Source organism: Microtus oregoni, unplaced genomic scaffold, assembly GCF_018167655.1.
Source record: "Microtus oregoni isolate MIOR12 unplaced genomic scaffold, Mior012 000013F_ref0000133, whole genome shotgun sequence".
Taxonomy (NCBI): domain Eukaryota; kingdom Metazoa; phylum Chordata; class Mammalia; order Rodentia; family Cricetidae; genus Microtus; species Microtus oregoni.
In genome coordinates, this window is record NW_024543072.1 from 26,917,830 (window position 1) to 26,934,687 (window position 16,858).

At 42.2% G+C, this 16,858-nt stretch overlaps 1 protein-coding gene across 3 annotated transcripts in view; it reads left to right on the forward strand.

The window, feature by feature from the left end:
* Fhit (fragile histidine triad diadenosine triphosphatase) overlaps positions 1 to 16,858 on the forward strand; it is a 1,425,825-nt gene that overhangs the window by 481,456 nt on the left and 927,511 nt on the right. The gene's annotated exons all lie outside the window — the stretch shown is intronic.

The window sequence follows — 16,858 nt, forward strand, 5'->3', positions numbered from 1 at the left end:
TGCTTATGTAAACTATCATATCATCAGCAAATAGTGAGAGTTTGACTTCTTTTCTGATTTATATCCCCTTGACCTCCTTTTGTTGTCTCATTGCTCTAGCTAGGACTTCAAGAACTATGTTGGATAGATATGGAGAGAGTGGACAACCTGACCCAGGCAATTCTTACAAAAAAAAATCAATGGGAGCTTGCTTGCTTACAGTTTTAGAGGGTTAGTCTGTGATCATTGCAGTGGGAAGCAGACTGGCATGGCACTGGACCAGTAGCTAAGAGATTTATATCCTGATATGCAGGCAGCAAACAGAGAGAGAGAGAGAGAGAGAGAGAGAGAGAGAGAGAGAGAGAGAAGAGGCCTGACATAAGCTTTTGAAACTTCAAAGCCCACTACAAGCAACACTCTTCCTCCTACAAGGCCACACCTACTCCAACAAGGCCACACCTTCTAAACCTTCCCAAATAGTTCCACCAACAAAAGACCAACTATCCAAATTCAAACATATGAGCTTTTGTGGGCCATTCTCATTCAAACAGCCACAGGCTCCCACTTAAAAATAAACAACCACCAAAGGGGAGGGGACCTCTAAGGACTCTGAAAATTCCAGTTCTATGATATTTATTTGAATCGACACCATTGTTGCAGAATCTACAAAACCACGTGTCCTGGAACTTGACTGAAGGAAGTGCCAGTTCCTGCTCAGGGGAAGACCAGTTTCTAGATGCTTTTCCTTGTCAATATTAGAATCTCACTTTTTTTGAAAAAAAGAAGTACGGTTTTTATTTTTGCAGTTTTGGAAGTGCTGGAGACTGAACTCAAAGCCTCCCATGTCCTAGGAAAGTTGCTCCTTCCTTGATTGTCAGCCACTCTGAGAGGATGATGAGATACATTGCTTGTCCAAGCTCACACAGCTGCAGGGCACGGCTCTCCACCCAGAAGAGCTTCTTGGGGACAGCTCTTCCTTCAAGGTGGCAAGGTGGACACGGCTAGCCTATTCTCTGTTCAAGTGTCATCTTTGTGGTCATGCTCACACAGGTCCTGCTGAGACCCACAGGACTGAACCTGGGCTCATTGTCTGGAGCTGATGAAAATGACATCAACTGAAGACCGTTTGTTTAGGCTGCTGAAGTCTCCAGGCTTGGGCTTCTGGAGCCCCAGGTGATACAGGGACTGTTTCCTAGGCTTCCTGTAGATGCTGCCTTTTGTTTCTGGGTCATTCACCCTTCCCTGAAATGTACCACTCTCTGAGCCACGCGGGTTTTGCCAGGCCCATAACCCATATTACAGACCTGGTCGAAAGAATTATCATGTTCACACAGCCTGGTGTTCCCAGTGGGCTCAGGACTCTGTTCAGATTTGAACACTGGTAGTCTTTATTTCTGTGGCCTCTTCCCAGTGCCTGGCCTCTGCTCTCTCTGCCCAGCAACCTGGAGTCTGAGTCTCCCATGCCCTCTGACAGTGGCTTTCTCAGGAACAAACTGCTCACACTGGAGCGTATCTAACAGGCGCTGTGTAATTCTCCGGATGGCAGAAGCAACAGGCTTTCGTAGGGAGGTCGGTGCCATTTAATGAAAGTACTCTTTAAGTTGGTGCTCAGAAACTGAGCTTCTCAATGTTCGAGGCCCAAATATTAGTTCAGTGCTCGTGGCTTGGAGGTTGGGAGAAAAAATCAATAAAAAACAAACTGCAATGCAGGACGCGGCTGTGGGCAGCTACGGCACCATGATGTAACCTGCTCCCAGCGAGCACCACTACGCATTGAACTTCTTAATATTTTTGCCAGCCCCCCCCCCCCTTTCTTTATTCTTTTGTTACATTAAAGGCTTTCACAGGGATATGAAAAGCCACCCTGGCTCCTCCGTCTATTAAACAGAAAACACATGTGAACAAACAGAAGAACGGCAGCATATAATACAGCTGGAATACAATGTTATCACCAGCCTGCTCCGAGCAGTTCTCGGCACAGTTTACGTCCCAGCAGTTAATCGTCCGCTATTGTTGGTGTACCAACACAAGGCTATTAGCACCGCAGAAGATTGTCGTCACGTAGGCTAGCCGGAATGTAGATATTTGTAAATGGAATCTGAACAGTGGCCTTTCTTCACAATATAAAATTCAAATAAGTGCAACCGGTCATGGCCCAACTCTTGTTTATTAATTAAGGCTTTATAAGACGGCAGTGTTGTTGGGAGCTGTGACTTATGCAAAGAGGAGTACTAATTATATTCTGTATTTTCTGTAATAATGGGGCAGCGTTTTGGACAATGCAGTTTATCCAGACTTAGCGTTCAGCTCAGAATGTAGTGTATTAGCAAGGGGGCTCCGCATTCTTAATGGGGAACCGGTTGAGAAGCAAGGGCATGGCATAAATTGTGCCCCTGGCCAGGCTGGGGCAGTGGGAATATGTTACCTACTGGTAACCTCAAAAGGTCTCCAAACATCTTTCATGTGTATTAGAAGACATTTTTTGATGTAAAGAAAGCAAGAGAACTGAGAAAATCATTTGGATAATTTTGTTTTCCTGTTTTAATGCTCACCGGGGCTTTAAAAACTGTTTGCACCTCTACAGATCTTCTTTGCTTTCTGGTTTACCCAAACCAGTCACTTTTCCATCTTGGCAGTCCATACGCCGTAGGTGATTATGGCCATCTCTGAGCATTGAATGGGCTCCTTCTTCCTTGACTAAAACCTTCCGTCCAGATGGATTTCAGAGCTGCAATACTTACACGAGCAACTCTACAGCATGATGCTTTGTATCTTCATAAAGCTGTGTAACTGTCGTCAGTTGCTGATTCCAAAATGTCCCCATCGTTCTTAAAAGAAGCCCTCACACCTTCACAGTCGCTGCTGCTGACTCCTTTCCTCACTGCTGGTCACTGGTTGTGAGGGTCTTTGTGCTTGCACGTTCTACAGAAACAGAATCATCCTATGTACAGCTTTGATATCTGTCTTCTTTCACCTGGCATAATGTTTGCAAGGATTTGCAGGTTTTAGCATTTATGTTTCACAGCTTTTCAGGGCCAAGTAATACCCCATTGTGTGTGTGTGTGTGTGTGTGTGTGTGTGTTTGTGTGTATGCATGTGCCCATTTTCCACTCAGTTATAAGAAAAGTTTTTTTCTGCTCTTTGATTGGTATAAATAATGCTGCAATGGACATCCGTGTACAGTTTTGTGTGTGCGTACAGTTGGGTTATTTTTCACCTGGGCTATGTACTTGGCTAGAGTGACTGGGAGCAAATTCATTCTTCAAAAGCATTGGTGTGTCACCTGATCCCTCTTATTGGTGACGCTAGCTGTGTCTACAGCCTGTAGACTGTGAACTGTGCATAATCTAAGCAGAGGTGCGGAGGACGCTGATCTCAGCTGCAGAGCTATGCATGCCGGACAGTCAAGGCTCAGATGCCCACTGTACTCTGAAGCTTTCTCATCATTTGCTGATGTCTGACCATCTAGACTTCACTAATCCGGCAGAACCTCTGTAAACAGACTGTTATGAGCACCATTTCCTGGATTTTGGGCCATGTCAAGGGAAAAGCTCTTACTAGGGGAAGATTAATCAACCATTTCTACTTATATCTATACTTACCTTCTCTGGGGGTGGAGAGATCACTTAGTTTACTAAATACTAGTATTTGGCTTTTTGATCATAATTTGTGGTGCTGGTCATTTTGTGTCTGAGCTGTCACAAATTGTTTTGTCCTGTCTGAGAAATCAGTCAGCGCCTTGAATCTTACTATAGCCTACATTCATTCATCCATTTATTTTTTATTTATTTATTTTTATTATTTCGGCAGTGTCAGTGAAGCAATTTACTGTTTGCTATTTCAGTGTGTTTTACAAGGCCAGCAAAACCAGCCTCATCAGGAAGTAAATATTACATGATTAAAATTTAATAGCAAGGTAAACCTACCATAGTCATTAAAGTGGAGACTTCTTTCTTATTTAGAATATTGTTGACTATTCAAGTTTAGAGATGTGGCTCTCTCCATCTTAAGACACCAGTATGTTAAACACAGAAAGGCGAAGAAGCAGGGGATTCAGTGTGTCTCTTGTATGTGTGCCTTCTCCCAACGAGGCCCTGTCATCTCACACGCTGTGTGTCTCAATAGACAGAGAGAAAACATACAAGAACCACCTAGGATGCTGTGTCTAGAATATTCTAAGTTTGCATTCAGGCTCAGCAAGAAAAGGATTCTGGGATTGGTGAGTGTCTACTCAGTTTGCTGCCATTCTTGCTGACGTCTTGAAACCACTTCCCTGCACGAATGTTTGCTGAATTGAGCAGTAGTCTGAAAAGTGGCTTTTTTTTTTTTTTTTTTTTTTTTTGGATTTTCGAGACAGGGTTTCTCTGTGGCTTTGGAGCCTGTCCTGGAACTAGCTCTGTAGACCAGGCTGGTCTCGAACTCACAGAGATCCGCCTGCCTCTGCCTCCCAAGTGCTGGGATTAAAGGCATGCGCCACCACCGCCCGGCTAAGTGGCTTCTTTCTTAATTACTCAGACAAACGATTTTTTCTGCATGTATGGTCAAGTGGTTTGGCCCTCAAGGCTGCCTGACATGTGGATTTAGGCTTAATATTTCTATAGAAAGGAACACACATAGGATCAAAGCTTCTTATCTAGCAAGAGTAGACAATTGGATTCTTTCTTAGAATTATTTTTTCTTAGCATACAAAGAAATGCATTTTGTTGTGATAATTTCATGCATATATTACTGTACCTTTTCCTATAAGATAGACTCTACATTTACTTGAAGTGTGTGACCATTGACTGGTGGGTATGAAGGGCTCAACTCAGCACTTTGGGCTGGGAAGGTGATAGGAGACAGACCCTCAGCCTCAGGGATCTATAATCAGGAACCATTGGAAGGGACAAAGGGCTCACAAATGGAGCACATGGTGTCCATGCAAGGGCTACAGAAATATGTCTGCTGAGAGATTCCTATCCTATGGAAAGGAGAGAGAGAGAGAGAGAGAGAGAGAGAGAGAGAGAGAGAGAGACTGGCCTGGAATGGGCCTTTGAATCTTCAAATCCCGTTCCCAGTGATACACTTACTTCAATAAAGCCATGCCTCCTAGTCCTTTCCAAATAGGTCCACTATCTGGGAATCATATATTCAAATATAGATGCCTGTGGGGCCATTCTTCCCACAGTTGGGGATGACGTAACCCAAAGGTCTTGATCTGTCAGCTCCTTGACACAACCATGATGACATCAGGTATCCGCTATGCTAGAATGCGGAAGTGAACATGTTGGGAAATAGAAGATTCCACGCAAAAATTAGAAAGTGCCAGAAAAGCTTGGAGATTTTTCCATTAAAATACAAATCTTTGTTCTCTCTAACAGCTCTCTGATCTCACAACATTGTATCTGAATTCCTAGTGTGGCCCCCAAAAGCTGTTAGTGAGTGATTGGTGTCCCCAGGCCTAATCTGACCTCCTCCCTGAAGCGCCCCAGCACGGAGGTCAGAGATTGTCATTGAACCACTGCTTACACTTTGTGATTAGCTCTTCATACTTATGTCAAGTCGTCTTGAGCAATCTCCTCTCCAGGAAGGGTCGTGCTGGGGAAGAAGAGTGTGCTGAACATGCAAGGTAGAATTCCTGTTTGCTCCTTGTATCTTGGTGTCTTTGCAGCTCTTTGTACTGCCTCCCAGTCAAGCAAGCATTTGGATCTGAATTCCTCTTAGAAGGCACAAAGGGGCCAGATAGAATTCACCAAGAAAAGAGCAGACGATTGTAGAAAATCCCAAGCTGGGATTTGCAAACTTTGTTTGCACCTGTGGGACAGGGTAGGGAACTAAAGGTCTGAATGGCTTCCTACTAGAAAGTCAATGCTCCTTGAGAGAAGGAAGCCAGTACAGCTTTGCCAGAAGCTGGAGTCACTGGACTCACGTTCCTCTTGACAAAAGCGTGGGACTAGAGGGTAGGTGTAGTTTGAGAGCGGAAGTCTTTAATCCCCTGGTATGCATCTCAAGGCATTGTGTTCAGAACCGAGAAGTGCTGCACAGTTGGGAGCACAGGCATGAGCTCTGCTGGCGGGAGGATTTTGCAGGTATCTGCAGGGGCATGCCTAAGCAATGCTCTATAATGGAAAGCGGGAATTGAGGTTTGCCTCTCTGTTTCCTTATGGACCCAGCACACACCTTTTTATTACTGTTCCCTTGATCAAATGATTTGATGCAGGGCTCCATTTATAAAATACATTTAGATGGTGCGTTAGCAATGGGACAAATGCTCCTTGGTCTCCTGGACACGTTTTATTTTCTGGAGTCACATGGCATGTTATCTTTGCTTTCCTGTAACAATGCTCCTGCCTCATCCGCATTTTATATGGATATAGTTTTCTAACCACACAAAGTATACAACGGCATCACAGCAGAGCACTATCTGTCTCCATTGCTGTTGGCTGGATTAGTCTTATCATAATTGTGTCTTCACCGATGCTGCCCTGGCTTCTCTATCTCCTTCTTGTTTATCTCAGTTAAAATATATATAAAAGTGTATTAACATTCCCATACAGTGGATTCTCCAGAGGGCCCAGTCCTATATTAAATTTTACTTCCTAAATATAGGGAGAGAGTAGAGGGACCTGGCACATTTCTGATGTTGATTTTTTATTATATTGTGAGCTTTCCTTCAGCACTTTAGAATCCATCTTTCTCAATCTGGGCAGGAGTGGGGAGACTGAAAGGGAAATTGTTTTCTGCATTCTCTGTAATGGTTTTTATTTAAGAATGATAAAGCAATACTTGCTAAGCCCAGACCAGCTCCATAACAGACAGTGCTGAAGATCCCAGGGGAAACACAGGGATGTTTCTGTGTTGGGAAGAAATAAACCTCAAAATGTTATTTGGTGTATAAAGTTATTATAAGTATATCGAAGACAGCCTTGCCTAGTGTAAAAAAAGAAAAGAAAGACTCAACTTGGAGTTGGGCTTCCTGTGTTTAACCCATGTGTGTTTGGTTACTGCAATTCTGAAACCATAGAGACATATTACTTACAAGCAGAGGGTAGGGCTCAGATTCACACTCTAGCCCTTAGTAAGTCAACTTATGTCCTTGTATATAAAATGGAAGTTAGAACACTCAGCTCATAAGCCTTGTCTTTGGTGCACTTAGATAAGAAGGCCACGTGACACAGGAAAGCAAATGTCAGTTATTACAGAATGATTTCAGGACCCAGCAAAGAAGAGAATGAGATTGAAACAAGGAACCCTGCTCCTTCTGTCATACACACGCTTGCACTTGCAATAGTCAACGGACTGTTCCAACTATGTTTTCTCCCCTGAAGATTGACCAGACTCATGTTCCAGATGTCTAGGTCTGAGTTAGTGTAAGCACAAATCTCAGACATTTGGGGAATGCTCCAAAGACCAAGTCGTTCCCTCATTTCAGTCTTTATAAAGCTATTTTTGACTGTATGTTTCCTTGTCAGTAGACAAAGGGTAGTTTTGAAAACTGTCGACTTTTCATTATATGATTAGTTCATGATTCCCTAATTCTCAGTCATTGACTTCCTATTGTTTCTAATTGACTTAGTCCTTCAATAACCTGATTATTAACGTGATCTCAGGAGTGTGACCAAAGCTTTGAGTTACCAAATCAATCTTGATATCTTTTGTGATTAGATTTTAAACCATTTAGTAAATTAGAAGACAAACTCTATTGTCAGCAGCTTGGCCAGAACTGTGAATGTCATCTACTGGTGCCCCACTTGGGATTGTCTGTTTTTGCCAAGTTTGTATGTGTACTTCATAAGAAGCTGTGGTCTACAGCTAGCACTGTGAATAAGAAGGCTTGGTAGGCAAGCCTGAGAGCCTGAGTTCAAATGTCCAATCCCATCTAAAACACTAGGTGTCATGCGCATGCTTATGTAATTCCGGTACTGTGGTAAGCAGTGATGGGGCTCACTGGGCATGCTCACAAGCCAAGCTCTAGGTTCCGCGAGAGCACATGTATCAAAGGGACTATCTCAGAGAGCAACAGAGAAGGACAGTGGCAACCTCCTCTGTCTTCTGCCTCCCCCCTCCCCTGACACACACTGTACACATATACCACATCCCTCAAACAAAATTATCTAGGTCCCACGTTCTAGTGATGATTGTCTCTCAATTTGTTACTATATTTTTCTTTCAGATATGGAGTTATTTTAAGAAAAATTACTCTGTAGCAATGACTTTCAGCATCATCATTTACTAATGTAGAAATATTGATTCTATCCATCTACTATCTCAATGGGAATATTGTATAATTAAAGTATATGAAGTGCTTGTATGTAAATACATGTTCAATAAGGCACTTACAAAGTATTAAATATTGCCACAATATCAATAATGGCATTTCTTCTTGATATAGAATACTTAATATAGTCCTAAAGTAGCAAGAATAAACACACAAAACATTTAAAATCCTTAGAAACATATGGTATTAGTCACACACTTAATTTCTATGTATTGGTAGCCATTAACTTGTATAGTCAAAAAGTATATGAAAAGATCTTGAGGACATCACATACAAAAGAACAGAGTAGGACCCAAGCATGACATCACAGATAAAAAGAAAATCAAAACAGATGAAAGATTAAAGTAGAAAAGTTAGAGGTTGCATAAAATACAGAGGCATAAATATGCTGCAGGCTATGTCATGTGGTAGCTTCATAGCTATGAGGTCAAGGGCAAAGTGTTCCAAAGAAAAAGAAAAATGAGACATCAAAAAGATTACAATTTTTATGATTCAAAGAATACCACTGAGAAAAAAATCAACAAATGTTGGGAGTCCCCCACCCAAAATAATATGATTGAGAAGGGATTAGTATCCAGAATTGGAAAACAAAAAAGAGAGAAAGAAAAGAAAGAAAGAAAGAAAGAAAGATAGATAGATAGATAGATAGATAGAAAAGAAAAAAGGCATAAAAATAACTCTTTTCAGATGGTTTTCAAATGGGTAAATGACCTCTGAATAGATTTTATCCAAGGAAGATTTAGAAGTAAAATCAGAGCCAAAATCATTAGCAAGAATGTGGAGAAATTAGGATCCCACTTTCTGCATATGGGAGATAACAAATCAGTTATTTTGAGAAGCAAAATCTTGCTTAGAAAGTCAAACAGAAATGTAAGCCAGTAACTCTGCCCCTGGATGTCTACCCAAGACAACCAGCATGTGCACACAGAACACTCTGCTCCTAGATGCCTACCCAAGACAACCAGTAGTGTGCACTCAGAACTTTGTAAAATTTCACAGTAGCACTATTCACAAATATGGGAATGAGAGCAGCACAATTCCCTATACACTGATGGATGACCAAATAAAATGGTGCATCCATTAAAATGTGTAGGGCTAATACATATTACATCATAATAGGTTCTAAAATTCTGCTAAGTGAAAGACTCTTTTAACAAAAGACCATGGACTATGGGATTCCATTCACCATTTTCACAAGCTGTTGTGGGCCGTGAATCAACTACTACAGAGGACAACTGATATTTATAAGGTTAACCCACCAGGTCATCAACTAATCTGATAGAGGAAATCATAGGCAAGGCTTATGAAAATATAGCCTCTAAATACTGGTTGCACATGTCTGTAAATTTACATGTGTACAGAAAGCTATGACGTCTTCCCAATACTTACGCTGCAATGTGTAATCTCATGTGTTGTGTATATGGAATCTCGTGACTGCATCTCAATCTTATGGGTACGTATATCCATGGGTGGACAGGAAGATGAGTTCTCTTTAAGCTGTATAACTTTGATAAGTAGAAACTATAATAGGAAATGCTTTACAACTAGCTCTGTTGTCACACAGGACTGTAAGAACTTAAAGGCTGGCTTTGTTCCGTTAACTCAAACTAACATAGAAAACAACCATTTCTCCCCTGTCTAAGACAAATACACACAATTAGGTCATTTTTACCTCAAAGCAAGTTCGAACTAAACTGAATGTTTCTAAATATGAACCATAAATTAAAATCTTTACAGATTTGCACAAGGACAAAATCACAGATGTCTAACCAAGGTTTTTACCACAAAATGACCTAAGAGACTACCAATTCTTCACTTGCTAAAGTCTGGCTAATAAAGACCTGATTCTCTGTAGCTTGTCTCACCAGGCACTGTGCCCCCTGGCATCTGGTCACAGTCTTACTCCTGGAACCTTGAAGCCTCGCATTGCCATGGTCAATGGCTCTGCCCCTTATTGTTTACTCAAGGAATGTGCTATGACCTTCAGAGATAGCTTTATAACTTATTTTCTTATTGCAAAAAGCCTTCTGTAAAATTATATATACAGCTACGTAGGACAGAGGAGAAAAAAAAAGAGAAAGAATTAGAACTTAGAAGGAATTAGCTACTAGCTAATAGAGATTATAACTTAGAATTGAAGCTGTGGAGGTAGAATTACAGCTAAAATGGAGAATAATAAAGAGTATGACTCAAATAGTATGTTTGTGAATTTATTTCATATCCCTCAAGATAGAAAAACTTGTAGTGCCTTTTTGCTACTCCGTGGACTTTCTTCTCAAACCCTGAGGGGCAGCCTTGAGAGCTGGTCTCTTGAGCTACAATACATCAGACTGCTCACAGTAGGTAAGTCCATGGTGATGGAAAGGACACTTTACTGGGTCCCAGAGGTTAGAGAAAATGGGCAGCGATGACTAAATAGCATGAGGCGTCCATATGAAGTGATAAATGTGTTCCGAAATTGCTTTTGTTATCAGTTTCACAATTCCGAATATGCCAAAATCATTTAGAAGTGTCTAGAATTAGCTGCCCACAGTATACTGTTTGTGGTAAATGGGCGTGTATGCATGAGATCCTAAAACTCTCTGAAGGACTGTTGGGACCAGAAGTTGTTCTCCCAGGATATTGCATTCTTTGGTGACAAGATCAAGAAAAAGCAGCAAAAGGAAAAGGTGTGCATCTTGAGGAGACCAGAGGTGAGCCCTGGGAGGTTTACTCCAGGCAGAGTGACACGCAATGTCCCAACTCCTCAAGTCATGGCTGTGATGAGTGAGTTCTTCTTACCAGTGATGGTCCTGAGAGATGCTGGCCCCCGGTTTCCACTGGAGGCTGGCCTGCCCACGCATATACAGGTTTCACTCCAGAAGGAAAGCATGTGTTTAGCATAAACCATGTGGGTTTTGCCAGTCGGTACAGTGGCCGTTCTGTCATTTATTTTTCAGTGTTGGAGGCCATTTCCCTGCTCTGCTTCCAGCTATAACCTCAGGGGAAAAATTTTGGTATAGATTAGTTCATGTCTGCTCTGGTCCGCCTTTTCCTGCAAAATGAGCTGAAACACAGCAGTGATCAAATGTTCTGTGCCGAGCCCACATCTGCAGAAGAGAGGCGATCCTGGGGACCTTGTGAACAGAGCTGTGCTGCACATGATAGCAGCTAAAGGGAGGAAAGGGGAGGAAAAGTCAGAGGACATTTCTGCCTATATTCTTGCCATAACCAAGGAGATCGTGATGTTTGTTATTACCTTATTGGATAGAGGTCATGGATGCTATGAACATCTCAGAGTGACCCTCTGCAACAGAGAATTGCCTAGATCACCGCCCCATCCATAAAGTTATCTTCATTCCTACTTCATAACCGCAATTTTGCTACTGTTATGAATCATAATGTAAATATTTTCAGAAACTGAGATTTGCCAAAGTGGTCATGACCCGCAGGTTGAGAACAACTGACCTAGATGAAAAATGTAAACAGTGCCACGACTGAGCAATGCCATCTCAGGGAGCCTTCATAGGAAAAGCAGAGCTAAGGCGGTTACAGAGTGGATAGGTAGAGTCAGACAAGAGAGGTCACCAGTCCATAACTCCCAGATTCTGTGCCTACCCCAACCCACATCCCTTTGCCTTACTAAATGACATCTGTGACTAGGAAATTGCATGTCATGTATTCTGCTTCAGTGCGGCAGGGGATTAAAAGGATGCTAAAAGAGGCAAGCACCCCCTTCTTTGACTATAGTGGCTCTCTTGCCTGAAATGGGTCATTTAAGTTATTGAATCTGAAGAAATGTTTGAGGATAGAATTTCCTCCTTCATGTCCCCACCGCCAAATTCCTCATAGCTGAGAGTTATTCTTGCCTGTAGCATCTATGAGCCCCTCCTGTTTACCACTGCAGTTTATAGCTTCATTTTCTTTCTTCCCTTTTCATAATATCTTTCAAAGTGGAAACTAATGTGAATTTTGGTGCTCTCTAGCTCCTAACTGGTACATCTAACACCATCAGATTAAATTAATTTGAACTATTAAACATGAAGTACATGTTGCCATGGAATTTATTCTAGATGTATTACAGTCAGTTTAATTGTTATGACTAATCATTGATTATGGTTTCCTGGGGTCCTTGAAATAATAATGATGATAATAATAATAATAACAATCCTTTTTAATAGCATCTTTCATTTGAGGATCTTGCAAAGCCTGCATCCTGGAACCACTTATTGAAAATTTGTCATTATCTGTGTATTCTCATTTGGTTGCAGCTCAGAGAGGACTACACTAGTGAGTGACTTTAAAGCCAAGAAAAATTTATATCCATGAATCATGTTATCTTCTTTCTTATTTTTTTCTGCAATTTGTCAGTATGGGAAATTAGTAAAAGGGGGAATTTATCTCACCAACATAGTATTTCCATAGGGACATCCTGTGCATTCTATAACAATCCCAAGATTTTTGTGCTAACTTTAGATTGGCTTTGATTTGTTGAGTGATGATTGTAAATAGTGATCAGACCACACTAGAAATGGATGTTGTTAGTTTAGGCAAGACATTCTGGTGGTTCTCTCTCTCTCTCTCTCTCTCTCTCTCTCTCTCTCTCTCTCTCTCTCTCTCTGTATGTGTGTATCTTAAGCCCTTAAAACTGAAAAATGTTAGATATTCTTTGACTGTTTCTCACTGTCACTTCACACTTCGAGATCTTCAGAAAGAGCAAGGCTCACCCAGCAGTCCACCTTATATAGAGATGTATTTGCAAACATAGGAAACCTGCTGAGATCCAGTGTGGTCATCTAGTGCCCCTAATTCTTAAGGAGTAGAGACAAGAGGTAGGGTAAGGAGTGCCTGGCTCTCAGTTTTCTCGTTGCCTGATTGGCCACTTGGGACATCTATCTTCTGTTTAAAGCAGTTGAAATTAATTGCGCCCATGAGGCAACAGCTTCCTAGAAACAATTATGACAGGCTTATAATGCAGTTCCCATGAGCTTTGTAGAATTCACACTCAATCCTAAGGACCACAGTCATCTTCCAGTGTTTCTGTTCCCTTTCCTAATCATAGTTCAGGTGACTTGTGGTTCTCTGGAAGGTTTCAATCTGCTGCAGACCACGCAAGGAAAGTACCCACCATCTGTAGCTGTCAAGCAGTCCAGGAGAAGTGAATTGCTGGATTTTTCTTACAGAGGTTCATATTACTCTCCAATTCTTGGGAAGAGTCAAGGCCAAGAACTTATACCATGGATAGTGAGGACAGTGCTTGTCACACAACTTTCTTTCTTCCAAAATGCTGGCATAGTGAGAGATAGCTAAAGTCTTTCTTCTCCAGCCTGAATGAACGCTGGAGTGCCCGGTAGAGTTTTGAAAACACTCTTGTGCCTAAATTGCACACCCAGAGACTCTAATATAGTTCACCTGAACATTAATTGGTTGGACATTTTCCAGATCAATTAAATTGCGATCCTATGCTGAGCACTGCTTGGTGTCTGGTTTCTTGTAGAACTCACACTCCCAGCACATGCCAGCTGATCTAGCACCAAGCTTGCGCCAAATGCTTTACAATGTGTAGTTTGTTTGGTTGTAATAATAACGATGTGAGTGGCCCTTCATCCATTTACAATTCATTGTTCAGAAAGTGTATGGGTTCAGGCGTAAGACTGACGGTGTCTTAGTTCTTGCAGGTGGTGAGGGGAGGCCAGGAGCGATGTCACTTGACCTGATACGAGAGATGAAGAGGAGTCCACTAAGCTAAGGGGCGGCGGGCAGAGGCACTATGGGTAACGAGAACTGTCTTTCCATTTGTACTCTGTTGCAAAGGGGAGTTCAAGAAATAGAAAGAAATCAGGAAGACATGCTGTATTCAAGTGGAAGAGGGAAGCAAGGACCACTAAGGCAGAAGTTATAAATCTGATAGATGCTCCTGAAAAGGACACAATGATCACATTTATATTTCTAAAATGTGTTCCCCCCATCAGGGACTGTAGAGGTAGCTCAGTGGTTCCCTCTTGGGGTACCCATGGGCACCCGCGCACACACACACACACACACACACACACACACACACGAGCGAGAGAGAGAGAGAGAGAGAGAGAGAGAGAGAGAGAGTTCTTTTGCAGTAGTTCGGTGGCGATAGAGGGAAGCTAAGAATATGTATAGTAACCAACTGGATAGTCTTTATAGTAAGTCTGGAGACAAAGGAGGATAGCTTGGGCTAATGTAAGGGGAAAGGGATGGAGGAACATGATCATACACTGAGGAATCAGATATGAATCCAGGGGAGAGGAGAGGAAAACGATGCTCATTTCCAGTTTCAATAATGTTTTACTATCGTGATTCCCCTGCTATTTGCAAATGAGTTGCTCTGTTCGCATAGCATTTCCCTCCCATCGAGGGATCGCCTTAGCTCTTGTTGAGATGCATATTCTGAGGAGCTTTGCAAAGATGCCTGCAAGTCTATATTTTTAATAAGCTTTAAATGATGTTGGTGTTGCATCCTTCTGGCATTCTGTTGATATGTTAGTACCCCAGAAGGATTGGACTTGGGGTTCACTGTATTTTTGTTCCTCTTGCTAATGTGACCACATCGAATAAATCCCTATTTTCTGATTTCACTATTAATATGCATATTTTAATGAGTTTATTGAGGGTGTGTGGCGTCTTAGGACTTCAAAGACAGTTTCTGACCCCCGCACCCGGTTACAAGAACACTTGAGGATTAAGAGATCAGGAAAGAGAAATAACTTAAGATGTACTAAAATGGAACATGCACCTTAAGTTTTATGAGTCTCCAAATCTGAAATCTAGCACCTAGGAAGGTTGTACACAAGGCTGAGAAATTTGAAGTTCTGCAGTTGGCACTCATTGAAAATGTGTAAGTGGAGAGGAATCATCAGAAAGCTTAGGTTGTTTTGCTGGAACATCTCAAGATAGAGCGATGACAGCCAGCATGCACCAGTCCCTGCGTGCCATCCCCCTCAACGCAAAATCAGGAATTGAAACAAAGAAGGAAACAGAAAAGAGTTTCTCCTACGGCTTCTGCATGCGTTTCCATAGAAGTATATTTTTTTTAGGCTGACTTAGGGAAAGCTAGAATGTAGGAGAAGCAAGAAGGAAATAGGCATCCAACCCCGTAAGTTAATCGAGATGCCTTATTAGATCATCTGCCTTGTAATGAGGGCAGTAATTGGCTCTTATTTAGTGTTCCCTGCCCAGCCGTCCCAAGGCACTTCACTAATAAGCTTCATCTTTCTTTTAGAGCCAATGAGGTCCACAGAGAGGATGTGAGGGACTTGATGCAGAGGAGGGGGTGGGGAGCTCACTTCTGGACATGTGCTTACTGCTATGTGAGATCTAGATTCTTCAGTCACAGTTTGGGGGCCACTCCTGAGCATCCCCATTAACTACCCGACCTGTGTCCATCAGGATCTCCTTTACCGTGCTCAAGGCTGGCCTTTCGCTCCTGTGTGCAAAGCAAGGCATGCGTCCCTGGAGGAGGTCTCTGAGGACAGCCTCAGCCAGAACTGACTCTGCTCTGTGAAACTCGCTTGACCCAACTTCGTTTGACCCTTCAGTGACGTTTTCCTTACCCAGTTCTTCTCTTTTAATTAATTAATCAATTACTTCTGCTAGTCAGATTACAGTTTCCTCTCCCTCCCCCCGGTCCTCACAGTCTCTCCCTCAAATCTCTCCTCTTCCCCATTCACTTCATCTCCCTTCCCTTCAGAAAAGTACAGGCCTCCCTGGAACGTCAGCCAGCCATGGGCTATCAAGTTGGAGCAAGACCAGGCACCTCATCTCCTATGTTTTCGCCAGTCATTTTTAGTTCTATTCTAGGTCTCTGGGCTGTCTAATCCCCGAGGATTGTCAGGGGTGGGCTCCCTTTCATAGTATGGATCTTATACTGAACCAGAAACTGATTGACCATTCCCATAATTTCTGCACTACCTTTGTCCCAGGATATCTTATAAGCAGGGCAAATTGTAGGTCTGAGGTTATGCTGCTGGGTTGGAGTCCCAGCCCCTCTGCTGGAAGTCTTTCCTAGTGACAGGAGATAGCCCTTTCCAGTGATGTAGCGCAAATTCTAATTGGTCTTGATAGACGGGTAGATTATTGAATCTCAGTTCTTAACGTTCCTTTGACGCAATGTTCTGTTGATGGGCTTCGTGACATGCTGGTGTGTGCTCAGATAGTTATGCTCTTTGAGCGTACTAATATCACTTGCTTGAGGCATAACACTTTTCAGGAGTGACAGGCAGGTGGCACATTGGCATCTAGGACAAGAGGGTAGCCCACTGTTTGCTTTGTCCCATCACCCTGCAACCATCAAAATATCTATCACTACTCCAGCGGTTTGTCTGATGGAACATCACTGATTTATTTGCATGTTTTCCTAGTTTCTAGAAATAAGAGCAATTCTACTTTTTTGTCTCCAGATGATCAATTATATTCTGGCAGCCGTAGAATCTTCCTCTCCACTTCGTTTCAAGCAAAAACAAGATCCCAGGAATAGGATTATAACCAGACATGACATTTACACTGAGTCATTTTTTTAAGTTAAGTTTATAACATGAAACTGAATGGCATTCAAAAATCTGAGTCAATTTGGTAATTTGAATGTGAACTGAATTTGTCTTTTTTTCTTGAAGG